The sequence below is a fragment of the Thunnus thynnus genome, chromosome 18, assembly GCF_963924715.1.
Source record: "Thunnus thynnus chromosome 18, fThuThy2.1, whole genome shotgun sequence".
In the NCBI taxonomy this organism is placed as follows: domain Eukaryota; kingdom Metazoa; phylum Chordata; class Actinopteri; order Scombriformes; family Scombridae; genus Thunnus; species Thunnus thynnus.
In genome coordinates, this window is record NC_089534.1 from 19,247,527 (window position 1) to 19,264,423 (window position 16,897).

A 16,897-nucleotide genomic window follows, 5' to 3' on the forward strand; every position below is an offset into this window, starting at 1 on the left:
TGCATTTGTAGAGACAAAGTTGCTTTGAATGTCTTCTAACACCTTGGAGAATAGCTTTTGTCCAAGGTATACAATAATACAATAGTTTGTAGACACACTGACATTTACCAGTAGTCAGTTCCAGTATCCTCCCTGCATGCAAACAGAATGTAAAGGAAACCCAAAACCAAACTCCATCCTGTATTAATAGCCTATCATTAGGGCAAAGAAACATTTAGGGGCAGGATGTGTGTGTGTGTGTGTGTGATCACTGAATGGAAATTGGGTCATAGTGGAGAACCCATGGGAATAGAGCAGCACAGTGCTATACCTTTCCATCATATCCCTGCTCCTCCTTTTGTATTCTCTTTATTTACGCACTTGAAATAGTTTTTGTGATTAAATCTTTCACTGTAATCTTATTTTCTGGAGAAATACTAAATGCAGATGTTTGTCACAGTTTTCAGTTTTTGCTTGAAGAGAACCATATCCCTTTTGTCTGGACAGTATTGTTAATAAAAATGATCTTTCCTTCTAATCGTGATTTATTGGTCTCACTCCTTCTACTGATTGGTGAGTAATATCTTCGGCGCTGGTGAGTTCGTAGCCTATTTGATTGTCCCATAGGGCACAAAGTTGGCCTCAAAGCCTTCCCTTACAGTATTATCTTTCCCACAGCAAGATGACTTCATTGTCAACTGAAACCGCTGAAATCCTGTAAAGTGATAAAGATTTCCCCTCAGGTAACAGCTGAACAGACAAACAATGCCAAAGCTGTCTGTTAACATCGTTGTCCTCTCAACATGTCAGTTTCTAGTCCTCCAGTGAAAGAAATTATAGTTGGCTAATAACAGTTTGTGGCGTTACATGTATAGGCATGCCTGACTATTTTCAGTTAAGTGGAAGCCCTGTAGTCCAAATAGTTTTGAGTTCAAGTAAGAAGTTTTCGGTCATGAACCTTACTTGTAGGTTAGCCTGAAAACAATTGCCACTGGCTGCTACTGGCAGTGATTTTAAGTATATTGTTATTGGTCAACAAACCAGGTTAAGCTGCTGTTGTCAAAAAGGTGATGATGCCTGTTTGTTTTTGATATTTGACAATGAACTCCACGTTTTAGCATCCTGCATTTTCTATTATTATAGCTAAGCTGTGGTTTGCCAAACAAACAAACAAACAAAAAAAAGACAATCTGATGAAATTAGTTCTATTTGGTCACTTTACAATATCCAAGTGCACTCTTGTGTCATGTGACACTCATACAAAACACCAGGAAATGATGTGCTGTTCAAAACAGACATTTATCTCAGATGACTTGGGCTGTGGGACACACAAAATGACTTCCTGACCTCAAGATAAAGATTTCCTGCATTTAATGATGTTTATGCACATCTGATGATGTGTGCACATGAGTTTTGGAGTTGTTTTTGCTTTAACATTTCCAGCCATAGTCATCCATTTGTACCCATTGTCTTTAAGATGTTATTTAGCATTTAGCTGCCATTTCTGCTGAACAATTTTACATGAATCAAGAAAGTTTTGAAGGGACCAGGGGTTGCTGCAGGAGGAAGATCATTTCCCATACAGGCTGTGTTGGATCAGCTGAAAAATCAAATTGTTGTCAACATTCATGATAAAACTACCAAGCTGAAAAATAAATATCAACGGAAGTATGACACATCATACCCTTAAACTGGTACAGAAATGGACCAGATGTGCAATGAAGTAGCAAGTTTACACCATGGGAACAACTGTTTTATGTGCCAGAGGAATCCTGTAATGTCAAAGAACATTTGGAGCAACATGGGGACGTTTTAACACATGAATGTGATGATATTTAAGTTTGCACACTAAGAGCACATCCTATTATGATCTTATAAATATTATTTATGTTTCATTTAGGACAATGAAGCAAAAGCACAAGTAACATATAAAAGGAACTGTTGAAAATGCCAACATTTAACTCATGCGGGTCATACCCTTTATCATTTACTGCTGGTTTTCCCTGAAAAAGATAAATGCGTGCATAGACTCAATCACTATGTAACTCATAGTGTGCAACACAGATGACTGAAGTTAATGTGGTAGTTAAGACAAGTTTATCTGTGACAGACTGTAGAGGAAACATAAGGACTGCGATTGAAGTGAGTCACGCTAGTATCTGGTGTTTATGGCGTCAAAGGTCAATATGACAGATGAGAAGCCAAAAATAGGTCTCACAAATAAAGACCAAAACTGTCGGAAAGATGAGGGCAGCCATAATAAATTTCATAATAGATTTGACTGGGGTTGCGCATAGACATATTTTAGATGACACATCGCACTGTTGTTTTTTTGACAAGTTCTTCATTAGGTGTTGCAGACACAACATCACCAGAAAAATGCACTTAAGGTTCAAACATGTTGCATAGCTTATGACCTCATGTTTTTAACTTTTGTCCGTCCATTTGGATTAGCGCTCGATTACAGACGTTGTTGACACCAATTTTGTGTAGCTTGGCATCAGTGTTACAATTTCCCAGACAGTTTTTCCCCAGGGCTGAGCTGTATGTACACCTACACTCATGAGAAAGCTTATCTCCACCATCGCCTGTGAAATACTGGGAGCCCCAGTCTGCTGCTTTCGATTCGGAGTGACTGTGAGAGGGAGAGAGAGAGAGAGAGAGAGAGAGGGAGAGAGAGAGAGAGAGCCTTTGTGATATCAGCCTGAGACAGAAAGAGCTGCTGAGAGTTTGCCAGGATTAATGGACATTAGCACATGAAGTCATGAAGAAAGCAGGAAACGCCACAGGAAATGCCTAAGAGGGTGTGTAATGCCATCTCTGATCACTGCCCGTGTGGCACCCGCATTATGTATGCTGGTGTGGTGGGAAAATACTGGGGGCTTTTGTATGTTTGGCCCACAAGTGGGATGCTAAATATACTGAGATATTATGAGATATTTTATAAAAAGTTATTGTAGAATAGCAGTTAGGACACAAAGATTTATCATATGTTCTATGTGTTATATATGTTAGAGCAGTGAAAATAACAGTTGCATACTGTATGTGGAGTGACACAATAAATAAACTGATTACATGTTTAGTAATTAGTATGATTTAAAAAAAAAAAAGTACACTGTTTTATTTTATTAGCCAGGCAAGTCTTCACAGCTTAGTAGCAGCTTGCAGTAATTAAAGATATAAATAGAAAGGAAGCCTTTGCTCAAATACGGTAAAGTACATTTTTAGTCTAAAGTTATAGACTTTAAGTCAAACATTACAAAATGACAAACAGACAACCACTTTATATCACTTTATTTATATATATCATTTTTTAAACACAAAGTTGTACATTTTTGTACAGTAATTTTGTTTTTAGCACTTTTTGTTCATCCTCAGACTTTTTGTGGATCTTAAAATTATATTAGTTCTTACCAAAATCAACAAATTCTGTCACTTTTATATTTTATTATATTTACTTTTTTTTTTTTAGCATTATTTGTATAATTTACTTACAAATGATGCGCTCCAAGTTACAAAACATTTGGTATGTCCCAGGTGTCTGAACCCCTATGTCTGTATTTCACACTCAGTGAAACAGTGAGACGGCGAGCTGCTATCTAATCAGCACAGGAAGAAACTACTGTGGGTCTGTCATCACTGCCATTGGGCTCATACAAAATCCTCAGGAAACATACTTTGTTATTCTGCTGAGTTCACTGATTAACAATGGAACTGTCACAAAATGAGAGAATGAAGTTAGACACACAAGCAGGTGGTTAACGGGTGCCAGCATGAACTGCATATCATGACAAAGTGGGTGTTATGGTATCAAGAGCTTGATCAGATAATGTTCAGAACATGTTTTATAAACCCACTATCTTCCTTTATGGGTCAGGAGTTTCCAGTTTACATTTAATAGACATTCACCACGTTTCCCATAGTTACAGTACGGTATAGCCAACAATGGCACAAGGATTGGATGAAAACTTGAAGCTCCCTGTGGAGACATATGACTCATGATGTTACGTAAAAGTCATCAGTGTAAGAGGAGCAGAGACACACCTGGAGCCCTGTTATCCATTAGTGTTCGACCTTCAATAGAGAACATTGTCTTAGAAAATCTGTCCTTCCTAGAGGTCGCTGTCAATTCACAGGGGAAAAAATACATCATCCTGGTGTCCTCGTCCTTTTCTTCTATTTTTAACATATTTTTGTTACATCACTGCCTGGTGTCAAAGATGATGATGTCATTTAGGTAAAGTAACTGGATGCACTGAAAGGATGATACAGGGAGCTTAAATATTGTTTAACTTAAGGCTGGACTAGATGAAAATGTTACGTGTAGAATTTGCTGCACAGGAAATGATTATAAATGAGAAATACTTCTCTGTAACGTATTATAGAAATAGTGGAGAAAATCAATGTAACTCGCTAATATTGACAGCAATTATTCCTCAGATTTTACCACAACAAACACAACATTCATGGATAAACAGTTTATTTGTCCCTGCATCCATTTTCTCCGTAGGTTCGCTCTCAAGCAGCAACTCTGACCCCTGATCTCACATGATACCTTTAAAGCACATTTTACTTTGCACCTGGTATGGACACTTTTAAACAATATGCCACTTTACCTTCTCTTATGACTGATACCTCTACATGTTCACTCCACTATACTACATCTCTTTCCCTCACCACCCTCCCTTTGCCATCCGAATTGCTCCTCAGTTTTCTGGAAACCCGATCCAGTGCTACCTCAAAACCTCGACTTTAAATCCATCCCTTATAATCATGCGTCATCTTTCTCTCTCCTGTCATCTGTTGCCTGCTGGTTGCATTACATATCATATTTGTTTTAGAGGGGACATCTCCATCCAACGATTCAACCTCAACTCACACACTCAGGTTGCCAAGACCCTCTCAGCAACAGGACGGAGAGTGGCAGGTGGTGGGGTGGGTCTGTTGAAAACGGGAGTCTGCTTTCTCCATCAGCTCCAGCCTTGACAGACTGATCAGGGGAAGTCTAGGTCATCAAACCTCAAGAGCCTCTGGCTCACCTCAGACAAACTTTGGTTTCGACTGCCACAAGGGGAGCAGTGTTTAAAGCTTTAAACAAGGGACATTATTATCAAGCTGTGAATGTGAGAAAGTGTGTGAAACCTTTCAATCTGAAGATTTGGTGGCGGAACAAACAGTATTTCTGATTTGTCCAGCTCAGTACACTGTATGTACTATGAACGGTTTGCTGTGAGTCTATGCAGTTAGAGGAAAATGTCACAAAAATCCTAACTGATTTTAGAACTGAGAACTGGAGTACAACCAAGTAAAGTAATAGTATTAGGGGAGTAAAAAACATGTTTTCTCACTCAACTCATGTAGTATATGTCCAGATAGTTTTGGGTGTTTTTTGCTCAGGCTCTGAGATATACATAACTGAGATTCCTGCTTCCACCCCAATACAATTGAGGTAAATAGAAATTGGTTTGTGGTGCTCACAGCAATGAAAACTTCCACCAGCTGTTTTCATATGAACCATATCTTTGTTGGGAAATAGTTCCAGTGAAAACTGGCAGAGATATCGATGGATTTTCCAGGCTAACAGTGGTTGTGTTTGGGAAGACATATTGCTATTTCATTTTGAAAATGTGAGTTTGCAATCTTGTAAGTACCATAAATTATTTCACCCATCTGTGGTGGAAGCTGAAATATCTTCAAGCCTGGCCAAATTGAACCAAAACTATGCATTTTTGTATGGAATATCACTAGAGGTAGGTGAGAAAATAAGTTTTGTTTTGGGTTTTTTTGTAATTTGGGTGAACCAGCCCTATGAGGTGCCATAATGGACGACAACTTAAAAGAGCAGTTTGACATTACACACATAGTATTCAGTTTCTTGAGTTAAATTTCAAGATCGATATCACTTTCATGTCTGTGAGCTAAATATGAAGCTAAAGCAGGAAATTAGCTTAGCTTAGCACAAAGACAGGATAGAAACTAGCCTAGCTCTGTCCAAAGGTTAAAAAATCTCACTAATTAACATGTTATATCTCATTTATTTAATCCATAAAGACACTGAAGTGTAAAAATGAGTTGTGGTTTTTGCGGGTTTTTTGTGTGCTGGATTATTTCTTGGCCAGGAGCAATGACTCCCTGGAGTCTTGTTGTCACTGTGAGTTTGACAGAACCAGGCTAGCTGTACCCCTCTTTTGCCAGTCGTCATGCTAAGCTAAGCTAAACTAACTGTCTTCTGGTTCTAACTTAATTTTTAGTGTACAAACATATGAGTGGTATCAATCTTCTCTAACTCTCAGCAAGAAAGAAAAAGCATATTTCCTTTAATACACCAGAGATTTTACATTTAAAAGATGCTCAGACACACCAGACAAGCGTTTCACTTCTGAAAACTTGATGTTGAGTCTTGGACAACCAGATGCATGATTGTAGCAGTTTGCAAAAGGTCTCCTCCTGTTGCCAAACTGATTAAAAAAAAATTGAACCAAGCTGGACCAGTTTACAGGCTCCGGAGGTAAAAGTTCTCACTAGAACGTTCTAAAACGAGCCAGGATGTCATCGGTAGGCTCTACTCCATCTCCCTCCCTACTTTATAGATAGCGGACAGATGGAACTAGGCTGTCGCTTTGCTAAAGTTAGCTATGCAATTAGTTCACACACTAATTAGCTGTGAGAGGAGCAGAGGCACACCAGATTTCCCTGGCGTCTAAAACCTCTTTCCCAGCCTGAATAAGATTAAATGAGGTCCTGGCAGCAGCAGCAGCAGCAGCAGGAAATATCCAAAAATATAAAAGAAAAACATGCATGGCAGATCCTATAATACTAAAAGGTTTATCAAACAGTTGATGAAAGTGATGTTTAGTTATGGGAGAGTTGGAATGGAAATTTTAGTTGCTCTGTGTTTTATGACAAGGGTATTTGACATTTCCTAACGAGTGCTAACTCAAACTTTCTTCATTTTAGAGAGAAAAATGAAAGAAGAGATTTAGAAATTTAAGCTTTTCAAGTTACAATAGCAACATTAAACACATCCACTGTACAAATTGCATTGTAGAATTATGGTTCAGGTGAGTTTATATCTTTATTTTGGCTAAATGTCTCTCATACAGCTCTGTGTGCTCAACTCCTGGATTAAATGTGGTTTCACTTTAGGGCCAATGCTTCCTGAAAAGGCCACGTTCCCACACGCTTGTATTTGTTAGTGCTGCTAGCCAAGCGTAGCACTTCATTGGAAAGAAAAAAATAACGTCCGATGAGTGTTCCCTCAATCTGTGATCTCTTGTGTGTGTGTGTGTGTGTGTGTGTGTGTGTGTGTGTGTGAGCACATGTGTACTGAGGTGAAACTGCAAGCTCAAGAATGTGGAAGGGATATAAAACAATTAAAGCTCTGTTAAGGCGAGTGCATGGCTGGCAGGCATCTCACATCAGGTGCAACAGAGACCCAACAATGGAGCGCTCTGGGATAGCTCAGATCAATGTCATGTGCATTGCTTATCATGAACAGGGCCAAATGTTTCACTTGACAGACACGCTGGACACATTAGACATTCATAATGGACACGAGTTATGAGAGGGTCAACTTGATGCATTCCACCTTAAATTACATCCCGGTAATTTGAAAAGGATACTCCTGCTTATCTCCCTAGGTCTTCGATCAGGATCACTAATGTTTGCACTAATTTTTTCTGGCCTGGTCTACTGCAGGTCATATGGTGAGAGACAGTTTTATGGGCTTTACTTATGTTAAAGCATCCAACCAATACAGCCAACACCATACCAGTAAGGTGAGTCATTTTTAATTTCTTTCAGCAGGTGCCACTAGGAACAAACATTTTCCACAATCTGGGCCTGTTCTTCCAAGCAGATCTCGAGACAAATATTTGAACTTCCAGTTTCATTCAGACAACTACAATTTCGTAAGAATCAGATTTCTGGCCATTACACAGCGGAGACTTCACATTGTTGTTTCACTGACAGTGGAGAGGAAATTCTCTGGCATCAAATGAAAGTGGGGGAGGTCCCATTGTTGGAACATTAGCTATTCATGCACTTGTACTCCCCTGGAGGGACGGGTTCAGGAATCCCACCCATTTACCAGAAAAAGGCAACGTCTCAAGGAAACTGATCCAGATCTAAGGGCTCGGGGTGGAGCAGTGCTTTAGCTGTTTTTTTCAGTTTCTGAAAAACTAAATCTTGCTTTTCTAAAATGGCATTATCTCAGAAGGGATTAGTTCTTTCTTTCTTTCTTTCTTTCTTTCTTTCTTTCTTTCTGTCTTCATGATTTAACTGACAAGTGACTGACATTTGAAAGAAACTGTAAATAACAGTTTAAATAGAAATACCTCTCAAATCTCCAAGGTAAAAATGGCCCCATTCTTGTTTTTGTTCCACCACTCATCCACAAAACATTTCTGAAATTGCTGCATATTCATCATTCTCAGACAGAGGATACCAGCAACAGTAGGTCCTCAAGCCAAGACATGAGACAGTGTAAAGGCCTGCACATACAAACATGGATACAAGTATGGATTGGGGCCTTTTGTAGTGACACCAACACTATGCCATCCTGTACTTTCTGATCTATTTTTGTTTTTAGAAAATAATGTTCTACTGAAAAGTGTTTATTCATTTATTACGAGCCAGTTGGATGGTGTGGCAGTAAGGGTAGCAGGCTCAATGGTTTGATCACTCAAACAATTTTCACTGAGCGCCTGAGGTTTTTCACTCAATTTTTATTTTTTTCATTTCTTTCACAAGAGTGTCAACCCTTTAATGCCTTTGTGTAAATGGTGTCCTTGGTGTTATGTTGTGTGGAGTTTGTCCTCTTGCCAGGTCTCCATGGAAGAGGTTGTATGGTCCAGGTCCTACCAGAGGAAACTGGAAGTTTGACATTTTCTCTGATCCATATTCTTCATACTATGTTTGCACTTTGTTGACCTCATCCTCAGATAGACATGTAAAGAAATATGTATTGTATGTCAAATGAATGTTTTCTACCTGTCCTCAAGGTCTTGTCCTTGTTTAAAGTTGTTTCTTCATCGTCCTTTACCTTTAACTGCTTCAACCACTTTACAAATCCATGAAAGCGCTCTTTATTGTACAAACACTCCATCACCAAACAAATCTCACATACCTCCTTCACCCTCATCCCCAGGATCCGACCCGTGATCATCTCAGCAGAGAGACTCCATCTTTAACTCCATGTCGTAAGTATTGACAACAATGCCTCGACAGCACCAGATGGAGAGCCATAAATCTTGGGCCCATGCGCACCCAGTGGAGTCCATAAATAGTGTAAAAGTTCTGGGGGTAAAAACATTGCGGCAAGACCCTGGTCCCCCAAGGGTCCTGAGGGCAGAGGCAACATGTGAGCCAGTGGTCCATAACTCTCCCATTCTTTCAGTGACAGAGAGCTTTTTTATGCTCTCATTTACTTCTGAGTAAATCATAGAGGGGAAACACTGCCATGCACTTTTTCTTCAGCAACAGCCAATGATGATGGTGGGTTGTCTGAAAACATTCTGCAGAGACAAACCAGATGTCTGAGTGGAGATTGTATGTGTGAGACAAAGAAAGAAAGCAATAAGTAGACAGACAGTGGGAGGAAAATGGTGAGTGATGTTATTCCCAAGTAATTCATAGAATTGTTTTTACCTGAAGTTTTCCACGCAGTCAGTTGGAATAAACACCAAAAGTGCTAAGGTTTAGAAAGCATGAACTGATAAGTGATCTGATACTATCTGTACTGCCTTGATTTGCCAAACCTCAACCACCTGAGGATTCAACAAAACAAAAACAACCTCTGGAAAGTTTCCTTTTAGTCATGAAGTTTTTGTTGAGACCAGACTAAATACATTTTAATATATTTTTTTGTGCCTATTCACCTCCAGCACATCCTTCACAATCAATTCATGGTAACACCAATCAGTCACGTCCAGCATAAGCCACCTACAAATGCCAGACCATGTGAATTGATACATTTAATCCCATCACTATTGTAAAAGAGGTTCAAGCATGGTCATAGTCTGAGGGGTCAGGCGGTTGTTGCAAGTGTGTTTCTGTTAAACCCCATAAGTGAATCTATTTTCTGAGGCACTGACACTCATCTGGACCACAACAATGCCCCTTTTCTCCTCTCTGCCTCACGCTTGGCTGGGCTCTCTGAATACGACCCAGGGCGAAATAATCCATACCCCTGAACCCCCACGCACAACATTCACATACATAGAAACACACACATGAGTACACATGTTGGCACTTAAATGGTCACACGTGTTGGGGCTCACTGAAACCGAAGTCTCACTTCTTTCAGGCGTAACAAGCACACACCTGCAACTTTAAGCCTAAGCAAACACCTACACATGATATACTCACATTCACACTGCAGAGTAATTAAAACACATACATACAAGAGAGAACAGATGTGGGGACACTAAAGCGCAAACATCTTCCACAGTAGTGAAAATCTGAATCAGAAAACTTAGCATTGCAACACTGCCCCTGTGTGGAAAGGTTGAAGACATACATGAGCTTTCCTTTATATTGATTTCCAGATCACGCTTTCAGATGAAAGCCACGGCAGTGGTATGAAAGGTGTCTTTCTTGCTTTGGAAGCCTTCTTTTCTTGAGCTTATCTGTACAGTTCAGTTCATTGTCAAACTGAAGTTAAACATTTTAATTCTCAGTGATGTGGCTTTTACATGATAAAAGACCATATTAATCTATCAATTATTTCCTTGAATAAAGCAATATACATCCAGGTGTAGCTATGCTGCCCCACTCAAAACTTCTCCAACTTGTAAACTGTATCAAAGTACAGCCTCCACTGCACTTATTGGGTTCATTTGAACAGAACCTGTTGCTGGTAACAAGGTTGTATGTAATACTAACTTTGTGTGAGTTTTAACTGAGTTCACCCCCCACAGCCTAATCATGACACTTTCTAATTTGCCACATTTTCTCTTCTTATGAATGTTTCACCAGGTTGTCATTCCTGATCTGTGGAAATTCATGGAAAATACATTTATTCACTTATTTGTCTCTATGACAATTTTAGGCCAATACAGTTAAACATTGCTACATGAGAAATATGCAACGTTTAAGGTTAATTTGTAAGTTTCCTGGTTATAGGCAAGCTGCGAATTGAACAATGAACGCTCAGCAGCAGAACATAAAACCATGACTGACCAGCACCTGATCACACTTTTAAAAATTAGAGGCTGTAAGACCTGGAAGAGAGAGGATAAACTTTGTGGAATAATGGTGTAGGAGTCTCTGCGCATCAACCAACTAAAAGCCAAAACTGGTGCATCAACAGACAGGACAACTGAGGCAGGATCTGGAAGATCAGAGTAAAGTTTGCCCTGATGAAGACATGCTTTATGCCAAAATGTTAGTTTGTACACCTTATTAAAAACTCTTATTATTAAGAGTGTGTTCCTGATCTCATCTGTCCAGAGGATAAATAAATCCTCTGGAGCAAAGTAATAATAGAGTGTATTCAGGCTGTAAGAGTTTATGTGCAGATTATGTTCATGTTTTCATATTTGCATGGAATGATGATATTTGGTGTCCAGATGCAATACAGACATATTTGTATATAGGAACAACTTCTTCTTTTGTATCCTCAGCTGTGAAAAATTTGATTGTGTGCCCAAATGTGTTGATGCATGCCAAAATAGTACATATAAAATAGTAAATAACATTAGAATTATAGCATTATTATGATTATTTTCATCACATTATGATATTCCTATTTATATTTATGGCAATATTATTACCAGAATGTATGCCATGATTGAATTAAATTTATTATGCAAGATCTGAAAATGGCTTCAGGATGCATGAGTTATAAATATGTCATCATTCACTCAAGTTTCTGTGTTGTATTGCTGATAAGCAGAATTCAGTTCTCAGTCTAAAATAGCATCATGATTATCGTCGTTCATGCTGAGTGAATAGAGTTGCTGTGAGGTGGGCAGACCCACTGTGTTCTGGACAGGATCCACACTGCACACACACAATCTAGTTTATCTTCAGCCTGCATGTTGAGACATCCCGGATGCTCACAGTAAATAACCACAGGAACAAGTAAGTTATTTTTTTAAATATTTTTGCTATTGGCAATTGTATATTGTAATGTTTGTGTTTTTCTTCAATAGCAGGTTTGTTGATTCACAACAATGACTAGTTAAATTATCTGCAGTGTTTCTTTTAACTTGCTCTGTTCTGTAGCTTGTGTGTATAGATGCTTAAGTGAATTTCTTAGGTAAAACAGATGATTCTTCTTCCAATTTTGTCCATTTTATTTGTTTCTATCTTACCAAGCAAAAGCTTTGTTGTGTATGTCTAAAAGATAATGCATTCCTGCCATGTTTTTTGGTAATTAAAGTATTGTTTTTCCCTGCTGTATATTTGGCAGAGATTTAAGCTCCTCTGCTTACAATGGTGTGATTGTCTTGTTGCATTGCATTGTTCTAAGTGTAACAAGACAACTCTTGCATTTGGGTTGAATTTTACACTGACAATTAATGATAATATGTGCTCAGATATACATATTTTCTTTCACATGCAATTAAATAATGGCTGCATCTAATTAATGTATCTGTTTGTGGTTAATGACATAAAAATTCTATATGTCCCAAATTAATAAATGCCAACTGCTCTTCTGATGCAGCTAATGTTTACATGTAATTCTCAGAAAGAGGAGAGTCTTCCCTTGAAACTGGCCTCCCCACAGCAAGTTGGTGTGTTTTGATAAGAGATTGGGGGTGGTGAGGTCACCATTTAGACTCCTTATCTGTACAGCCATTTAAAGGGCAGATGCCTTTGCTGGCTCTTTGACATGTTTTGAAAACGTGGGTTTTCTTAGTACTTTTAGTGTGTCCACTTTCATTCTATGAGGTGACTGGAGGAGTGATAATGAAAAATTCTGCTGTCACACTTAGGTAAGAGAGGGAATAACCTCATGAATGACTGTGTCTTCAGGTTAAATTCATACAAATTATTCTACAAAAAGTAAAAAAAGTACAATATTTTGTTAGAAATATCTTTTTTGAAATCCATTCTTCTCAAAATTATGCAGATTTGACAGAATATAATTTAAGCACTGTTGACATACCACTACTGAATAATTATAACACATGCAACATAAAAAGATTTATGACAACATGGGACAGAACAGGTGAAATTATGTAATATCTTCATGTTTTTTTGTTATTTTACTTTAACTTTAATGTTTAACTAACTTTACCTTAATTTGTCTATTTTCACATTGCATAGTTCACATATCTTTCACACATATACATTAGCTAAACCACATAAGCCATATTTCATCATAATGTTGTAATTTCCTATTAGAAATAAATATTTCTTAATCGTTTGAACAGTTGAATACATTTATGTCTTAAATGATCTTCCAAACTTAGTTTTGACTTTAGTCAGATGACATGCAGCTCCTGTAATTTTAGTCAGTGGAGCATCCTCAGTGGTGCTCTACCACAGTGGTTCCACTTTGAGAACCACTGTGGTAGAGCACCACAGACCACAGGGGTCCTGGAGGGGAAAAGGGGAATGATTTATTTTCACTATAATTCCATCCATAAGTATCACAATGACAGAATGTGTGACTATTTTGGTCATGGGTTTCATACACTTCCTGTAATGAAACATCTAAAAGCAAAAATCTTTTCAAATAGGGGTCTGTGGTCTAATTTGTGTCAGATTAGAAGTTCTTGATATGAAAAAGTTTGAGAAGCGCTGCTCGACCAAATGAACCACCAGAGGGCATCATCTCACAATGTTATAGTGAAATATTACAGTGATACAGTAATACAGTGAGGTTGAATATTCATTTGAAAATCACAGGACTGGGATTTTTTTTTCTTTTCTGATATTATGAATAAAGATCGGCTCTGTGCATTGGCTTTGAGTCCCGAGAATAGCCATGTCTTTAACTGACTGGTGTTACTGCAATTCCACAACACATTTACATGACTTAAAGCAGCACCTGAGGGAAAGAGAAGTGGAAAGACAGACGAGATCAGAGAGAGAGAAAAGAAGAGAGATTATATTGTAAGTATGCGTGTGTGTGTGTGTGTGTGTGTGTGTGTGTGCCTGTGTGTGTGTGTGTGTGTGTGTCAAGGCCACCCACTGATGAGTTCATGAGGACACGGTTAATCTGTCTACTCAGACAGCCATTACAGTGAATAGGCTGGGAGGAGGGAAGAACCACGTAATCTGATGTCCCGCCTGCCGCTCACCCGAGCCAGCAATGGTCTGGACGGGGGAGGGTATTGCTCGGGATAGCTGCGCTAAATGGATTACAGGACAGCACATGTCAGTGAAAGGGCACCTGTACACACATACACATATACCTACGCAATCACACACACTGCACACGCAGGTGCCCAAGCAGAGGAGATTAGTCAGAAGTGCATTTTTCACCCCCTGCAAGGAGCTTAAAGTCCTTACCAGCTGAGAGAGACAAAAGGTGTCGGAGCAGCTCTACATCTTGGACATTTCTCAGCCTTTTCTCTCAATATTTGAATTCTTCCTAACCTCTGACCTTTAACAATCATCGGCTATCAACTGAATGACTCCCTTTTCTTCCAGATATCTATTCAACTGAAGTCTGACTTGAGCATCAGGTGCCTGAGAGCAGCCACAACAGGAAAATGGAAGGAGCCTCAAAGGTCACAGAGACTGAGGCCGAGGGCGGGAGCCAGGATACATTCGGATTTGAGGTAACTGCTGAACGTCTGGAGCAGCTAATGAAGAGCATGGAGGTACTGCTGTCTGACGTGGAGCAGCTACGGAGCCACTGCAGCCACCAAGCCACTGAGCTGGTACGAGCGGCGGTGGACCTGAGGCAGCAACAGGATGAGCTGAAGGAGAGTTATTCGGAGCTGTCCCGAGAGATGCAGGAGATCATGGATTCAGTGGACGACCTGTTTAGCACCAAGAGTGCCTTTGAAGCCAAAGAGAAGCAAGCACAGAAACTGAACCGGCAGCTCTGAAGGACAGAATGTGACAGACTTTGTTTCTCATTGTGGAGAAAAACAAGACTGCGGGGGGGGGGGGGGGGGGTGTGGTTTTGGGTTTGAATGTGTGAGTTTAAATTTAGAAGGGATGGGTTTGGAAGTGGGGCAGGATGCTGAGGCTTTTTTGGCTTTGAAAGAATACTTTGATAAGGTTCTTAAATAGCATTATATAGACTTTTAATAGTGCAAGTTGCATTTTTTAGTCAACCACATTCATTGAAGAGAAGTTTGAAAATTCATGAGTCTGTATCAGTACACTTAGTGCAGTACATATGATACAATGTAATACAACTAAATCACAATTTAGCCTCGAAAAAGTTTAATCAACAACTTTAACATAGTTTTGATAAAAAAAGAACGGGTTCATAATTTTTCAAGTCTGTCTTAAAACAACAGTCAGGTGCCCATATGAACACTGAAACAGGTTTTGCTTGCTGTAATCATTCCTCTTGTTCATACTGACCATTAGAAGATCTAATCTAAATGTGCTTACAATGTAAGTGACCGGAGTCAAAATCCACAGTCTTCGTTTTGTGAAAAAATGTACGTAAAAGTTTATCTGAAGATAATATGAGGCTTCAGCAGTCTGAGTTAGTCAGATAAAGTGGATATCTTTCACGATGTTTTCCTGTTCAGCTGCAGTGGAAGGATAACAAAAAGAAAAAACTTGGCACTAAAAAGACAGTAACTTTGAAGGATATTGACTTGGATAGCTGATCCTTCATATTAACTTCAAATAAACTTTTAAATGCATTTTTCTACTGAAGGAGGCTTGTGGATTTCGTCCAGCATCACTTACATTGAAAGAGCATTATGAAGGTATCTTCTAATGGTCAGTATGAACAGGAGGAATGATCACAGCAAGAAAACATCGTGTCAATGTTCATTTACCTGGGGGGTACCTGACTGTTGTTTTAAGATGGACTTGAAAAACTGTGAACATATCCTTTAACAAAGGTACATTTTGTTGCAGTGCTTTCATACCAGGCTGCTGTATTCAACACAAGAGAGACCATGCAGAGGTTCAACCTGTGCTGCAGGTCGACGAATGATTTAGTATCACTTTTGTTGTCATCAAATCTTTATCCTGCCCACCCACTAACACACACACATACATACATCATGCTGAATTTTTTCATCACTAAATCATTCTGTGTTGACAGTTACGACTAAAGTATACCTTACTCTTGTTAGCCTGGATGGCTCCTCCAGCTTGATCTTCTGGCACCGGAATGTTGCTCTTTGCTTATTCCCAGTGGTACATTGTGCATATTCTCCTCCCATCCATGAAATGCTCCACTGTGGTTTCTCACTAAAATAAACCTAAATAGAGCCTTAGAGCAAGGTACTTCCCACTAGCGCTTCTGCTGTGATTTATTGGTCTGTATTTAGTGGTTATGGGATGTGAGAAAGGGACAATCAGTGGCCAGTAACCTGAAGAAAAATCAATCTACAGGAAACTTTAGCATCTCTTTCACCCATGATTCAATTTTACTGGATATCTTATTCATTGACTTTATGATGATTATTGCTTTAACATTCAAAATTCCTGCATTAAATCTTTCCATTCCTGCATTAACCATTAAATTCTGTTTGCTCAGATGTTGTCTCCTTCTTCCTTCTGGTTCAGTGGATCAATCAATGATTGTATTCAATTTTTGTACAAAAGCATTTTTATCGTTATAATTTTATCTTTATAATTTTATCTTTATAATTTCTTTAACTGAAACACAAGGTTATAAATGAAAAAACTTTACCATCAGTAGTATCACAGCCTAGGGGCCTTGACTACAAACACCCCCTTTTCCACAGGGGAAACCACAGTTTATATCTAAAGTCATCATATTTTGGGAATAAAAAAAGGCTGTGATTCTCTGTGTGGT